Genomic DNA, 17,352 nt, shown 5'->3' on the forward strand with positions numbered 1-17,352 from the left:
CCTGCTGACACTTCTAGCCTTTTGTATCTTGCAGAAGAAAACCTGTTATATTGAGACTGGAATATAAGAACTTACAAATTCTGTTTTGACCAAGCAGTTCCTTTATGAAAAAGTGTCATCAGAATTTCTCCAACAATTTTAGTGGAAAGCATAAAATACTGTTATGATCCCTTGCCTTGTCAGCCAGTCAATGGTAACTTGCTTATTAAAGATAGAAGCTGAAAGTATTAATGATGTGATGTAAAAATAAAATTTGGGGCATTTTTTGAGACAACGCTATGGTTTGATTTATTTTCTAATTCATTTTAATAAACTTGTTACCTTAGTCCTCATTGAAGTGACTAAAATTTTTATCAGAACAGTTTCTCAAGATCAGTGATAAGTAATGTTATTAGATTCAATATTCCAGCCTCGTTTGCTTTTCACACAGAAATTCATAAAAGCCAATAAGACACGGCTATTTAATAACACTGTGCTAAAGCCATAAACACTATATATATAAAGTTGACATGTAATAAAAAAAAGGACAAAAAGCTATCTATCTTGTAACAAAAGAAGATTCCAACCAGACTCAATAAATGCTTAGTTTGGGCTGTACTAGAAAACTGTGAAAAAATATTAACCTAAAAAAAAGAATTTGTTGTGTTTGATGCAATGTGAAAATGATCGATAATTGTTTATTTCTTTGAATCATAGACTTATAGAATAGTTTGAGTTGGAAAGGACCTTAAGATCATCTAGTTCCAACCCCCCTGCCATGGGCAGGTACTCCTCACCTATGTGTCCTTTCTCTCTCCCCCACATCTATCTCCCTCTCTCAGGGGGCAGTGAAGATGGTCAATAGAGGAGAGAAGAATATGAGAAAGTAGAAAACCCCAAACCACTTCCAAAAGGTAATGTTTCCAAACCTAAAATTTGTAAATGACTTTGAAGAAATGAAAGTGTATTCTAAGCCTACAAATGCAAATTATTTATGTGTGAGTTTATACTTCAATATTCTGTGTTCCAGCTTATACTTGCTTGGATATCAGTTAATTACTGGCCCATTAAGTACCCCTTACCGTGGATAGATTCATTCTTTTATTGAGTAATCTATTAAATAACTTGAGAAAGTACAGATGATGCAAATTAATTTTATTATCATAACACTACCAATTCAGAAAGAAAAGAGCATGAGGAAATATGAAGCGCAACTTCCAGTTCCTTACCAATCTTCCTGCCCCATTTCCCTCCTGGGTTCACAAAGCACAGCCTAATGTCCCCATCTGTTTCTAACTAAGTATTTCAGGATCTGACTTTTATGGAAGCTTTTTGCTACAAGGCTAGAAATCGCCTTAAAGCTGTGACTCAAACCAGACTTGTGCTGCTCTCCCAAGAATTCCAGGAAGGAAAATTTCCCTTGTGTCTTTTAGATCTGGCCATTGTTTAGAGATACCACAACCACCACTATCAACATATTAAATGTGTTAGGAAGGACTGGTCCACTGACCTTGATAAGACCTATGAGCATCTATCTGGCCATGTAGTCATGACAATTTTTTACAACATGTGAATCCAAGCACTGCAAAAGGCGGAATTAAAGGCAGGAGGTGAACACTCCTCATTCCTTCTCCAAAACAAGTTACTACCACAGTGCCCACAAACCCAGCAGACTTTAGCAAGGCTCAGACAGAAGGGCACGAAGACACCAGTTCTCGGTAGTTCTGTCACAATCAGAGCAATGGAAAATTCAGTCAAGGAGAAGGATGGAAACAGCAATCCATAAACTATGTAACGTTCCTCCTGTCTTCCAAACCTCATTAATATATTTCAAGTAATATGGAGTGGTTTGATTTTATATATGATTTGATTTCTTATTATTTGTCTTGGAATTATAAATTTTCAGCTTTCTTTGAATGTGTCTTTTCCTCAATGCTGGCTGTATGCCTATAGTTATTTTACTTATTTGTTTAATAGAGTATAACTACAGTGCAGTTTCAGACTCAGTTTATCAGGGCAGTTGGAAGCTGCATGGTTTTCCAGTGTGTATAGATCCTTCCCAGAGTTCGTTTTATCATTTTCATAGCCAAAGGCCACTTTGCTACCTATTTGGTTGGGCAGCTCTGTAAAAACCTCCCTCAACCTGCTGGCAGTGTTCTTCCTAATGCACCCCAGGATACCACTGGCCTTCTTGGCGACAAGGGCACATTGCTGGCTCATGGACAACTTGCCCACTAGGACCCCAGGTCATTCTCTGCAGGTCAGTCCCCAGCCTGTCCTGGTTCATGGGGTTGTTGCTTTCCAGGGGCAGGACCTTGCACTTGCCTTTGAACTTCATTAGTTTCCTCTCTGCCTATCTCTTATCTTTCTATCCTGTCTAGATCCTTCTGAATGACAGCACAGCACTCTGGGGCACCAGCCACTCCTCCCAGTTCTGTATGATGAGCAGACTTGCTGAGGAGGCACCCTGTCCCTTCATCCAAGTCAATGACAAATGAGTTGAACAAGAATGGACACACGACTGACTGCTGGGGAACACCACTAGTTACAAATCTACACCTAGACTCTGTGCCACTGATCACAGCCCACTGAGCTCTGCCATTCAGCCAGTTCTCAATCCACCTCACTCTCAGTTCTTTTGACTCTGAAAATAGATGCAGACCTGTGCTATTTTCCTATTAAAAACCCCAAACAAACAAAAAATCCAGAAGAAAAAAACCTCTGAAAAATAGAAATCCTTGAAAAATGAAAGCAATTTTATTGACATAATTTTCACTTATTTTAACCAGCTCTAGTTACAATACAGTATAGTTCATAGCAGGACCTGACTGAAGTTCACATTTAGCTATTCATTTATTTCAATGCTATTTAAGTAGATTACCTGACCTAGATAAACTATATGGGTTCATTGCATAACATAGGTATGATGAAAGAACAGGTTTATGAGAATAGTTTTCATTAATAAAACTAGTGATTAAAAGGGCCAGAACTGAGAAATATAATGCTCCAAAGAGCATAGAAAAAGAAAAAATAGGAAAAAAAGACCTATTCAAGTAGATGGCAACAGGTCACATATTAAAACTTCAAAGAGCTGGCCACAAGGGAAATTAAGAGAAACATTTCAGAGAGCATATGATTAAGATGTGGATAGAAGCACTGCAGTCAGCAGTGGAAGCTGTGCTCCTGCTTCTCATTTGACTTATATCAGCCTCATTCCAACAGCAGTAGGTCATCATCAGACAAAAATGGAACTTTGACTGCAGTGGGCTCCTCTTATTCTGAGAAGTTAAGGGGACTTGGACACAAAGCATAAGCTGCCATTTGTATTGCACAGTGCCTTAGAGCCAACACCACTTTTAGAATGTGAATTTCAACTGCTACTGTTGGTTTCCCTGCTCAAGGGGGAAGGTTTCCATCCATTGTGGTGGCTGAAGGTTATGCCCCTAGATACCTCCTCTAGCCTCCCTTGAATGCTTGCAGGGTAGGGGAATACAGAATTTATATAGTCAATAGCAAAGAAGAGCTGTAGAAAACTTGTGGAAGGGAATAAATGGCTTCCCTCAGAAAAATCCTCAGAAAGCTCAAGGCAACAGAAAGAAAAGTCTACACCTCTGCCCTTGCAGGATGCCATTTATTCCAGGAAGGACAAAACCAGCGGCAGCACTGGTCATTTTGCTCAGTCTCTCTCCAACATTTAAAAGCTTTTAATTGTATGGTTTTTGATACCCTTACATCAGATCCAGTCAATCTTGAGGGCCAATCACGCCTTGGCTTCAGGCTCATGGTTCCCTGAAGAGCATCACCTTGGCCCACCAAAACCAAAACCCCAATGAACTCAAAATGAAAAATCTCCAAATATTTATATTTACCCTCATATTCAAATATTAAACTTATTCAAGTCCTTTGAACTTCTGAATACACCAATCAAGGGAGGCACCTAATAATAAACTCCATAAATAAAAAAACAATAATAAATTTCTCTAAAGTAATAGAGAAGGCAGTTTTATTTGCCGCTTCGAGTTGGCTATGATTCTGTCGAATTTTGGGCATCTGTTTATTTTATTTTCTTCTCCTTTATCCTCCTTCCTTCCAATCTCCCTGCCTGCAGCCAAGTCACTGGTGCCAATCTCAGCGTCGCCCTGTAATGATGTTAGCATTAATTTTTTTTTGCAGTTTTTTTTTATGGTGTTCATCAGAAACATGCAATCTTTGAATCACAGCCCACTTAACATCAGAGTGATAACTTGTTTGAGTAAAGCTCTGCAAAGCAGAGCCTCTTACTTTTGCATTAGCAAGCACTTCTATTTCTGCAGAGATGGGCAGTGGGAAAGCAGGCCTCATTCACCTTTTGGCTGACTGCATTTTTAACTTCCATATGCATTAGACAGGGAAAGGTTTGCTTCGAAACACTTCTAAGAATAGAGAGAGTGAACTGCTGAAGTCAATTAAATCAGGTTATTCAACATGTTGTAATGGACTGACAGTGACTCATTTTTAAGCACAGTACTCTCACACCCTTTGGCTATCACACTGCTGACCAAAGCAGTACCTTTTCCAAAGGAATATAGCAACAAATACTGCAGGTGATTATAGACAACCCTTCGACCTATGATAGGTACATTTTTCTCCCTTCTACTTTCTTAGAAGGCTTAGGAATTCATAGACTGTGGGACAAGTTTTCCTCCCACTATACTGATATAAATCAGAGGAACTCAATTTTAACCCATTGATTTTCTGTGAGCCTGCGTAAGTGGAACATCACAAGGTCTGCACCTTTTTCATCCTTTCTATTTTGCAGCTCATAATTTTCAACAAAAATTAGTAGGGAGCAGCTAATATTACATTTAACATACACTATTCCACAAATTTCTTTCCATAAATCCTACATCACACTTCAGCAGGAATTTAAATAAATACTAATACATAAAAAGCAAGTTCTACAGAGTAACTGAGTAAGAAATATTTTAAGCTCAGAAGACATACACTGCTATCTACTGGCAACAACAGGAAGTCTTAATACACAGTAGCCCATAGCCACACATAGCTTAAAATACAGGAACTTTTTCTATTTGTTACTCCTTTTTAATAGAGAATAACAGCAGGGCACAATCAATGCCCTATCAGTGTTTCTGATGCCACTCCACAACAGTCAGTGTGTGCAGTGTGGAAGTAGGTTCTGCATTTTAATTATTTTTGATGATTCTTCTGTGAAAAGCGATTGCAGAATTTTGAAGGCTGAAATGTTTTTACCAAATATTAAAAAACCCAAAATGCTAATATAGATTTAACAAGTTTCATTAGAAACAAATAATCTCGAGACAAACTAACCCAAAAGGTCTAAACCAACCCTATTGCACATTTTCCAAAACTGGTTAAAACAACCTGCAAACCTGTAAGATCAGCTCAGTCAAATTTTGTGAGACCATAACTCAACAAAATATTTTCCAATATTTCCAAATTTTCATATTTTGCAATGGCTTCTGATGACAAATTTTGAGAACACTTTGCAGATTGACTTGTAAAAGGATATTTTAAGTTGTTTTCAGGACCCAAAAGTGGCTAAAGAAACATTTCATTTCCTAATTCAGCCAGAAGTCTAAGGAACAATGTTTATTTCCAGCTCTCTAGCAACTGGTATGTTGATTTGTTATTCTTTGCTTTATCAGAGGGGATGCTTGCCAGCAGGAACAGCAAAAAGGACCCTGGGTTTGTATTCCAACCTATTCATCTTGCTGCTCTAATGAGAAGCCATATTACTTATCTGATGCCCATGGCTGCAGACATCAGCTGAAGGTGTGGAGTTACCCTCCGCAGTGTTTCTTAAAGAAGCTCTCAGGATCTGAAAACTCCTGGTGTTTGATGAGGAGTTTTGTCAGTTCTCAAAATCCATTTTGTTATATGGTTTATGCAAGATTAATCCTTAATGTTGTAACCCATGGAAAACAAGTCTTATGCTAAGAGCTAGGTTAAATGAATTTATATGTATCTTTTTATACATGGTTCTGAAAGGAAGCTGTGTCTGTAGGGAGCTAATTAAGGGAGGGTCACCAGGCGGTAACTCTTATTTCCCATTATAGCCAATGGAAAGAAATTTATGTTCTCCAGAAGGGAGGCAGAGGCAAAAATTTGTACAGCTTATTTCAAATAACTGCTCTGGGCTGAGGCAAAACACAGCCAGGAGTGTCCATTTCTTAGCATTGGTCATAGAGGGACTAGGCAAGCTCCGCTTAAAGATGAGGTTTGCCCAAAGGAAACATGCTGAGGACCTCAAGGCTGAGATAAGTGATCATTCATGGTTCAAATCTCAGATGCTGAGCAGAGACAACCCCTTACGGGTGGGATGTCCATCCAGATAGTGCAACTGGAGCCCTACAGCCTGGTAATACAAAAAGCTGCGTGCAGCTAGAGACGCAAGAGGGATGCTGTTTAGCTGACGAGCCTGATCGTGATTTTCTCTTCAGAATTTGGACATGGAAAAGTACAAGCCAAGCTTGAGCTCACTGGGTATCATTTATGCAATGTACCGTTCGTGTAATGGAACTCAAAGGAATGAGGCAGTTTATCAAGTTTGTAGGCTGGAAATACCATAAATGAAATACCGCAGCTTAAAAGCAGCACAAAGATATGTTTTTAAGCTACTTTTCCTCTTTTTTATCCTTGCAGCAGCCATTTGCAAATTAAATTATCAAGATTTCAAAGAACAAAATGCAGTAATAACACAGAAAAAATAGATGCAAAGCAAATAAAATGGATGTAAGAATTTCTTAAATCTGAATCCTTGTTTTACAAATCAACAGAGAGGATTAGCCATTGAATACTGACTGTGACAAAAATGGCAGAAGAAACAGGACGTGTTCATAACCATGACACAAATGATCATGGATTAATTTTGTGAGCACATAGTACAGAGAAATCAAAGCACCGCTGTTAACATTAGAGTCCTGTAGGAATGTATACTTCAGAAGTCTATAAATTAGCTGTATATTCTAAATTAGTTCCTGATCATTATTCTTTAGTCAGTAGAGGGGGATAGGCACCTTCAAAGATGAGCAGCATTATTCAATACCTTTTGTTAACACAGAATCAGAATCACAGAATCACAGAATCCCAAGGGTTGGAAGGGACCTAAAAAGATCATCTAGTCCAACCCCCCTGCAAGAGCAGGGTAACCTACAGTACATCACACAGGAACTTGTCCAGGCGGGCCTTGAATATCTCCAGTGTAGGAGACTCCACAACCCCCCTGGGCAACCTGTTCCAGTGCTCTGTCACTCTTACAGTAAAGAAGTTCCTCCTGATGTTAACGTGGAACTTCCTATGCTCCAGTTTACACCCATTGCCCCTTGTCCTATCACTGGATATCACTGAAAAAAGCCTAGCTCCATCATCCTGACACCTACCCTTTACATATTTGTAAACATTGATGAGGTCACCCCTCAGTCTCCTCTTCTCCAAGCTAAAGAGACCCAGCTCCCTCAGCCTCTCCTCATAAGGGAGATGTTCCACTCCCTTAATCATCTTTGTGGCTCTGCGCTGGACTCCTTCAAGCAATTCCCTGTCCTTCTTGAACAGAGGGGCCCAGAACTGGACGCAATATTCCAGATGCGGCCTCACCAAGGCTGAGTAGAGGGGGAGGAGAACCTCTCTTGACCTACTAACCACTCCCTTTCTAATGCACCCTAAGATGCCATTTGCCTTCTTGGCCACAAGAGCACATTGCTGGCTCATGGTCATCCTCCTATCCACCAGGACCCCCAGGTCCCTTTCCCGTTCACTACTTTCCAGCAGGTCAACCCCCAACCTGTACTGGTACATGGGGTTGTTCTTCCCCAGATGCAAGACTCTACACTTGCCCTTGTTAAATTTCATCAAGTTTCTCCCCGCCCAACTCTCCAGCCTGTCCAGGTCTCGCTGAATGGCAGCACAGTCCTCTGGTGTGTCAGCCACTCCTCCCAGTTTTGTGTCATCAGCAAACTTGCTGAGGGTGCACTCAGTTCCCTCATCCAGGTCATTGATGAAAATATTAAACAGCACCGGTCCCAGTACCGACCCCTGAGGAACTCCACTAGTCACAGACCTCCAGCTAGATTCTGTGCCATTGACCACAACTCTCTGCCTTCTTCCTTTCAACCAGTTCTCGATCCACCTCACTACTTGATCGTCAAGCCCACACTTCCTTAGCTTATCTATGAGGATGCTGTGGGAGACAGTATCAAATGCCTTACTGAAATCAAGAAAAACTACATCTACCGCTCTACCATCATCCCTCCACCTAGTCACTTCCTCATAGAAGGCTATAAGGTTGGTCATACATGACTTCCCCCTCATAAAACCATGTTGGCTGTTCTTAATGACCCCCTCATCCTTGATATGCCTAGTGATGGAGTCAAGAATAAGTTGTTCCATCACCTTTCCAGGGATGGAGGTAAGGCTGACCGGTCTATAATTACCCGGGTCCTCCTTCTTGCCCTTCTTATAGATTGGTGTGACCTTTGCCATCCGCCAATCCTCAGGCACCTCGCCCATTTCCCACGACTTACCAAAGATGATGGAAAGTGGCCTAGCAATGACCTCCGCCAGCTCCCTCAGCACCCGTGGGTGCATTCCATCCGGACCCATCGATTTACAGATGTCCAGTTTGCATAGCTGATCCCTAACCCAATCCTCATCTACCAAAGCAAACTCCTCCTTTGTCCTGACTCCTTCTGGGGCTATAGAAATCCGGGGCCCTCGGGGAGAGTCTGCAGGAGTAAAGACAGAGGCAAAGAAGGCATTCAGCACCTCTGCCTTCTTTATATCCTCCGTCTCCAGGGTACCCACTTCGTTCAGCAGTGGGCCTATATTGCCTCTTGTTTTAGTTTTATTTGCTATGTATTTGAAGAAGCCCTTTCTATTGTCTTTAACCCGACTAGCAAGATTGAGTTCCAAGGAGGCCTTAGCTGTCCTAATTGCCTCCCTACATCCTCTAACAACTGTCCTATATTCCTCCCAAGCGGCCAGCCCCTCCTTCCATAATCCATAGATTCTCCTTTTCCACTTGAGTTTGCCCAGCAGCTCCTTGTTTAACCACGCCGGTCTCCTAGATCCCTTACTTGACTTCCTACTCATTGGGACGCTCCGATCCTGAGCTTGGAAGAAGCGGTCCTTGAATGCTAACCAACTATCTTGAGCCCCTTTACCGCCTAGTACACTTTCCCATGAGACTTCCCTTAGCAGTTGACTGAAGAGGCCAAAGTTGGCCCTTCGGAAATCCACAACTGTGGCTTTGCTAGGTATTCTATTCCTCCCACACAGGATCCTAAACTCCACCATCTCATGGTCACTGCAGCCAAGGCTGCCGTTGACCGTCACCACTTCGACCAAACCCTCCTTGTTGGCGAGTACTAAATCTAGCAGCGCTGCTCCCCTAGTTGGTACGTCCACCATTTGCATTAAGAAATTATCATCAATGCACTCGAGGAACCTCCTAGACTGTGAATGACTGGCTGTGTGAGTCTTCCAGCAAATATCGGGGTAATTAAAGTCCCCCACGACGACTAAGGCATGTAGTCGCGAGGCTACTTCCAGTTGCCTGTAGAAAGCCTCATCAACTCCTTCGTCCTGATCAGGAGGTCTGTAATAGACCCCCACAACTGTATCACCCGTGCCAGTCAGCCCCTTGATTCGTACCCACAGACATTCCACTTGCTCCTCATCCGACCCCGGACAGAACTCAATACATTCTAGTTGCTCTCTCACGTAAAGAGCAACTCCACCACCTCGCTTTGCTGACCTATCTTTCCTAAAAAGGACATAGCCATCCATAACCACATTCCAGTCATGTGAACTGTCCCACCATGTCTCTGTAATCGCCACTAGATCATAACCTTTAGCCCGCACACAGACTTCTAACTCCTCCTGTTTATTCCCCATGCTGCGTGCATTGGTGTACAGGCATTTGGAACTGCTTGTCTCTTGCCCTTGCTTGCAAAGAGCCAACTCAAGAATCTGTCCTTATGTTTCCATGAGCAAACACTGCTGCAGGAGGAGGTGCTCCAGCCTTTCCTGAACTACTGGCAATTTTCTCTGTTCCTCCACTTCCTTTCCCCTCTCCCAGCTTACATTTTTGAGCCATATGAGAGACTGCCAGGGTCTGTCAAAAAGAGAGGCTAGTTTTAACCTCAATGCCTTCTGTAAACCAGATCACTGCAGCCAATCTGTGACAGCATTAGAGAAGGGAAAGCACAGAGGGAGGAAGGACTGACCAGTTTCAGGATAACAAATCAGACCTGAATGCTCAGCCGATATTCCAGAAAAGTGGAAGTTTCTGGTGACTACAGGGAATTTAACTGACATTTTCAATGATTCCCTATTTCAAGATTTTTAGAACAAGCATGCTGCTTTATTCATGTCCATGAACGATGCTTGTCTTCCACTATGGGGTTCCTGGTTCAGAAACTCCAGTCATACTTGGCATATGTTAGGCTGATGGCTTGGAGAGCTATCTGGAGGGGTTTGCTTATCATGCTGAAGTGCTCAGCAGTGCATACAGAACAGTGAAAATAAACAACAACATCCAATCTTTGGCAGATCAGTTTCAGTGCATGCACATTGTAAAATAAAGATATGAATGTAGGCTGACACTGAATAAATCCAAAGTTCTCACCAGCTAATCCCAAACGCACCTCTAACCCTCCAAGTAACATAACATTTTTCAGGTTTTTGGAGGCAAGAATCACACATACCTTAAAGACCTCACGAATTTATCCATCCTAAATTTAACAGTTATGGGTCTTAGGATTTCATTTGGAGTTTATTGAGTCCTAAATTTAATCTGGAGTGGTTTTGTTTTGGAGCGGTTTTGGTTTTGTTGTTGGGTTTTTTTCACAGAAAATACTCCTATAAACATCCACCTTGTTATCTTGATTGTAGTTAAAAGGATTGAAGATCAGTATTCTCTACAAACGCAAACAAGCTCACGGGTGGGATTTTGCCTGGTTTACAATATGCTATTGCAATTCCGTGCTTCTGAGTCAGCTGTGACATTCTGCACCTGATCCCGAGGCAGAACTTCATACAGGCTGTCAATGTTTGCACTGCTGAACAAATATTCTGAGATACTTGAAATCCCCAAATCTCATCTGCGCATTCCAACGTACTGTATACACAGTAATTATGTCAACACTGCTGTATCTGGAACGAACAGCAAGGAGAGAGCCTTCATTCAGCAGGGTAGCAATATGAGTCCACAAACACCAAAGCTATCCAGAGATGCAATATGGTGTTGAGGGCTACAGGGCAGTGCCAGGATGCCATGAAGCCTGAAGACATTTTCAGGCTTTTTAGTGCCACAGTGGTGTGTAGAGACCAATTGCTTGGTGAATCTGCCCATTTTCTTGACAGCAACCCAGATCTGAGATAATGGCAGAGAGCAGAAAGAAAGAAATGAGGAGGCAAGGGCAAAGCTGGGGTCCAAATAAATCTCCGTAACTCTCAATACAAACACTCAGACTACTCTGGGGAAGCTGCTTTCACGTTCTGGTGCAGCCGCCTTCTATTTTATCTGTAAGTAGACTTCTCTTGCAAATAACACAGGGCAATGCTCTATTCTGGCATCTGTTTGACAAGTTCTGAGAGAGTTTATCAGCAATAGCTGGTGAGGGCTGTGTGCAGCTGAGGACAGAAGGCAAAAAGAGACACTTCTGCCATTTTTTGAGGGCACTTTGAGAGTCCTTTTTCTTTAAGGATCCAGACAATGTGAAACAGAAATATATGCTGGGGAGGGACTCTTCGTCAGGGACTGTAGTGACAGGACAAGGGGTAATGAGTTAAAACTGAAACAGGGGAAGTTTAGATTGGATATAAGGAGGAAATTCTTTCCTGTTAGGGTGGTGAGACACTGGAATGGGTTGCCCAGGGAGGTTGTGAGTGCTCCATCACTGGCGGTGTTCAAGGCCAGGTTGGATGAAGCCTTGTGTTGGATGGTTTAGTGAGAGGTGTCCCTGTCCATGGCAGGGGGGTTGGAACTAGATGATCTTGAGGTCCTTTCCAACCCTAACCATTCTATGATTCTATGATTCTATGATGTGTACCCCCAGGGCTGGTACAGAGTGCCAGGAAAGAGTGATTCATTGGCCCCTTTCCTCCCTTGCTTTGAATGAGGGGTCCCCAGTTTCTGTCTTCCTTTTATTCTGCAGTCCCATGTTCATGAATACCCATGTTTATATGCCTCTCTAAGTAAACGTTTACAGATGTCACTAAAGCACAACAGGAAAGAAAAATATTCTGCTTCCAAATATGACTATTGCTGAACTAAACACACAAATGAGGGTAAGTCCCAAAAGACTGAAAAGACTGATAACTTATGGCTCAGACTCAAAGTAATTCTCTTAAATACAAAGGGTGTTAAAAGCTTACTGGATGTTTCCTGTCTTAGTGTGATTCTCTGTTGAGACAACTCTTCCAACAGCACCCATTTTTGGCATGAAAAACTTATTTATGCTGATTCCTGCCCTTATTTTAAGCAGAGTTCTGCTTTAAGAGCTTTTCGTCAATGAAAATAATGCCTCCTCAACACTTTTAATTTCTAAATACCAGCGTAATCTATAAAACCACTGCTTAGTGTGTGGGCCCAATTTGGCAAATAAAAAAAGAAAACTTAATTTTACTCATGCATTGTACTACAGGGAAAGGAGTATTTTGAGCGATCAAGGTCCTTCAGTGCGGGACATCCACGAAACTCTCATGAGATGAGTGGTTTTCCAAGACATGCCCATGAGTTTAACATAAAGAATTGTTATATACATATTACATGTTTACTTATAAATAGTTCACTATTTATAGTAAGATTTGCACTCTGCAGTTAAGGAAGAATTCAGCTGAACTTTCAGACTTCCCTTTTTTGTGAAGCTTTTCTTGACCCATGCTGCAGCTCATTCCTACAACCAGGCAGGCCTGGGATTTCTTCTGGGTTTTTGTTGGTTTGTTGGTTTGGGGGTTTTTTCCTCCCTTTTTTTCCCCAGCAAGCTCATTTTCAGAAATTCCCAACTTCTGCTCTGGTGACTTTTTTTCCTCCATGACTCAACATATCTCCAAAACATTCTTATTCTTGTTTGGCTGTGGGATTTCAAAGCTATAGGGATTGAATGAGTAAGGAAAGTAATGCCACACAAGCTGATAGTTCTGCATGTATACACAAGAACTTAGACAAATGTCAGTAAATATACATTTCTTCTAAGCTAGCATTTCTATTAAATTATCAGTTTATTAGAAGCAGGGTGAGCTTAAAAGCAAGGAGTTGTGGAAAGTTTTTAAATATATAACATATGTATAGTGATCCTGGCTTACTTCATCACCTATATGGCCATCATTTAGGTCAGACAGAGCTCAGAGGCATTGTACTGAGCCTAGCTGCAGGGGTCAGCTCATTTCTCTCTGATATAGGCAAGCAGGAAACAGTGTGAGGGCTTAAAGACATGTACCTGCTACAGGTGCCTACTTGAATAGTGGTGGATGAGATTTGGGATTTCTCTCTTCTGGGAGGACGGGTTTAGTGTACACTGACAAAGAGTGACACGATTATAGCTAAATCTTGGGAGTTGTGCTTTCTCATTCAAAAAAGCTGCTAGATCCCAAATATTTTCTTCTTTGTCTATTTATAGCAATCTATGCTGCCTCTAGTAATTGTAGAGAGAATCAGGAACTGCAGATGTGATGTTTGGAAAAGCATGGTGCAGAAGATGAACGAACAGGACATATAATGTCTAACTTTGTCACAGACAGACTTCCAGTGCCCAAATCAACTCTTGGTCTTCTGACTGCTTTTGCTAATGCAGCATAATCCAGTCTTTCTTAGTATTCTCTGCTGCTCAGCATTTTAAGTTGGCTTTTCATAGAGCTTGCATATTAAGTATTCATAGGAAATTCTACTCATGAAAAATCATTCATTTTAAAGCACAGATGACAAAGGCAACTTCTTCCAGGATCCCTGGCTGTTAGAAAGACAGCCATTAAAATAAATCAATCCTGCTGTAAACCTGCTTTTTAAACTAAAACCAATTCTTTAAAACTACTGCTGTCACCAGAATTGTGTTTGATGGCTGATGGCTAAAATAAGAAAAAAAAAGGATAATCAGAGCTTAGGAAGGACTGAAGTACAGAGTGATGACATTTAGAAGACATAAAGGGTGGTCAGTGATAGAACTAATAAGCAGGCCTAAGCATCTCTTTTACCTTCCTATTTTATAGCAAGTGCAGACATCCACATGAATTAGGCATCACCATGCCATAAAGCTGAGAAAGCTGAGATATGGGAAGTCTAAGCATGATCGGTGTCCAAGTGAGCTGCCCAGCTGGAGGGTGCGGACACCAGGGTAGCTCTTGGAGAATGGAGGGTGGCGAGGAGCAGGATGTGATACCTGGGTACAATGGATCTATGAGGGAAGCTATAATTTACCATCAACTAGCTCAGCAGTCCCTCGCCTAAAATAAGAGGACATTATTATTGATGAGCTTTGGGGGTATGGTAGCTCTTTAAAGTTAAATTTTACTCACCAAAAGTTACTTGCCAAAAGTTGAATTGCCACTGGGGTCCTGCTAGCAGGTAATGACGAGAAAATTGCTCCTGAAGCAAGCACAGTCCTTTCTGCCCTGAACAGAAAGTGATTTTTTCCATCTTGCGTGTATAGGCTTCTTTAAGTATTCTTACAACCAGGCAGGTTGTTTTTCTCACTGATCTTTCTCTCCCCACACAAGAACTTCTCATCTCCTCCATCCAGATAGGTTTGAGATAGGCCCAGTTGGTTACTGCTCTGTTGAAGATCATGAAGCACTAATTTTGTTTCATTTTAGAGCAACAGATGATCTATGCTTGAGAAAAAGTGGCCAGCACTGAATTTTGTTTCCCATTACTGTGTTCTTTTTGTGTGCTTGCAAAGCAGGCAGGCAAGATGAACATCTTGGATTATTTATAGAAGTCATATAACAGAGCCATTGACAAACTTTTCACCTCTTTCTCGGTAGACAGTACCATTCTATACTTTTACATAGCTCAGACAGTTTCCTAATGATGAATATAATTATTAATTAATTGTGAAATATGTTTGTAGGCTTACATAGGCAGAGATTTACTATGGAAAAATTAGGGACTTTATTCACCTGTTATTGCTAAGTGGATCAGCGTGTGTTTTTGCATGAAGTGATGAGGCTATAGATGCAACACCCTTTTTTTGTTTGTACCTTATATCTGTCATATCCCCAATATAATAATATGAAATCAGTATTTTACAGAAGAATGTGCATTTTGTTCTCTGCTAAGACACCCTTGTTGGTTTGCTAACTTTTTGCCATATGGTTTCTTAAACTGACAACCTACAAAGATAAATGTTCATTTCATAACTTGGAATTAATATCAAATGTTCTGTATAAATACTGAACAACAGGAGAAAAAAAAAAAAAAAAAAGCTGTTCTGCATGTTTCAGAACAGAACATAAAAGAAAATTATAATAATAATGCAAAAGAAGCAGTATAATTTTTCATTCAAGGCTGTATAATCAATTGGCATTTTGTAGCTGAGATTTCATTCCATTTGTGTAGACAGTGAATGTTTGTGAAGTTTTCACGAGACTTAACAATGTGGCCATTTTAACAGCAGAGGTAATTACAGAAAAGAGTTGAAATACTGAGAAGAAATACTGTTGTAAAAAATCCCACTCACTGCAGTAGTTAATGGGAAGACAAGACACTACTAAATGGCACTGCAGAGGTGTTGTGAAATCATAGAATTAATTTGCAGCAAATGATTCCCACTGGAAACCATATTTTCAGACAGAAAATGTGAAATGTTAAGTGAGGAGGAGTTCAGGATTTCTTTGAGAACTACTTTGCATTGTGTACAACCTGAGGTTCAAGATGAATTAAAGATGTGAGCTACAAGAGAAATACTTAATTTCCCTTTTGAGCAGAGTTAACCAGGGCAGATAATTTTTCCTAGATTCTTGAAGGAACAGCTATTTCAGCAATAGAAAGGTCATATCTTATGAGAAGGTAATTTCTTATGAAAAGTCCTTTTCCTCTACTTTGTGAGTTCAAAATTGAGACAGCACTCTACAAACAAATCACTAGAAAAGTCTATAGGTATACAGAGATATACAGACTTTTCCGGTCTAGGGATAGCTGAAATAAATACTATCTCTGTCTATAAGATTCACAAGTAAAAAAGAATTATTAAGACACACTATTGATGCAAGATGAATGTGGTGAACTAAGATTAAAGGATTTCTATGATTCTACTTCTAAGTAACTGCTTTTCCAAGATTCAATGTTTGATCAAATTTGGATAAGAAAATACAAAATTATCTAAAGTCTTGAAATTATAATAATCGTATATTTACAAGAACCTTCTACTGAAGTTTCAGCTGCTCCAGCCAACGAGCCGGCTTCAACTGGAGCTCGTCTCAGATGCCTCTATACAAACACCGGTAGCATGGGGAACAAACAAGCGGAATTAGAGATGTGTGCACATCTACGGGGGTATGATATAATAGGCATCACAGAAACATGGTGGGATGGCTCCTATGACTGCAGTGTTGGAATGGAAGGTTACAGGCTCTTTAGAAAGGACAGGCCTGGCAGGCGGGGAGGGGGAGTTGCCCTTTATGTTAGGGATAGGCTGGAGAGTATGGAACTCTGTCTGGGGGCAGGTGAGCAGTTTACAGAGAGTTTGTGGGTCAGGGTTAAAGGGAAAACAACCGTGGGAGACATTACTGTGGGGATCTGTTACAGGCCGCCTGATCAAGGAGAACCTGTGGATGAAGCACTCTACAGACAGATAGGAAAAGCCTCATGCTCGCAGGCCCTTGTTCTGATGGGGGACTTCAACCACCCTGACATCTGTTGGAACGATGGCACTGCACGGCACAAGCAATCCAGGAGGTTCCTCGACTGTGTGGAAGACAACTTCCTTCTGCAAGTAATAGAGGAGCCGACAAGGAGAGGTGCCATGCTTGACCTTGTGCTCACCAACAGGGAAGGGCTTGCTGAGAATGTGGTACTCCAGGGCAGCCTGGGATGTAGTGATCACGAGATGGTTGAATTTGAGATCCCCAGGACAGTGAGAAGAGCATGCAGCAAGCTCACTGCCCTGGACTTCAAAAGAGCAGACTTTGGCCTCTTCAGGAGCCTGCTTTGTAAGGTTCCATGGGATATAGCCCTGGAGGGCAGGGGGGCCCAAGACTGTTGGTTGATATTCAAGGATCACCTGCTACAAGCTCAGGAGTGCTGCATCCCAACTAGAAGGAAGTGCAGCAGGAGGGCCAGGAGACCTCCTTGGATGGATAAGGAGCTGCTGAGGAAAATTCAAAGGAAAAAAGAGGCTTATAAAAAATGGAAGCAAG

Source organism: Lathamus discolor, chromosome 1 (genome assembly GCF_037157495.1).
Source record: "Lathamus discolor isolate bLatDis1 chromosome 1, bLatDis1.hap1, whole genome shotgun sequence".
Lineage (NCBI taxonomy): Eukaryota > Metazoa > Chordata > Aves > Psittaciformes > Psittacidae > Lathamus > Lathamus discolor.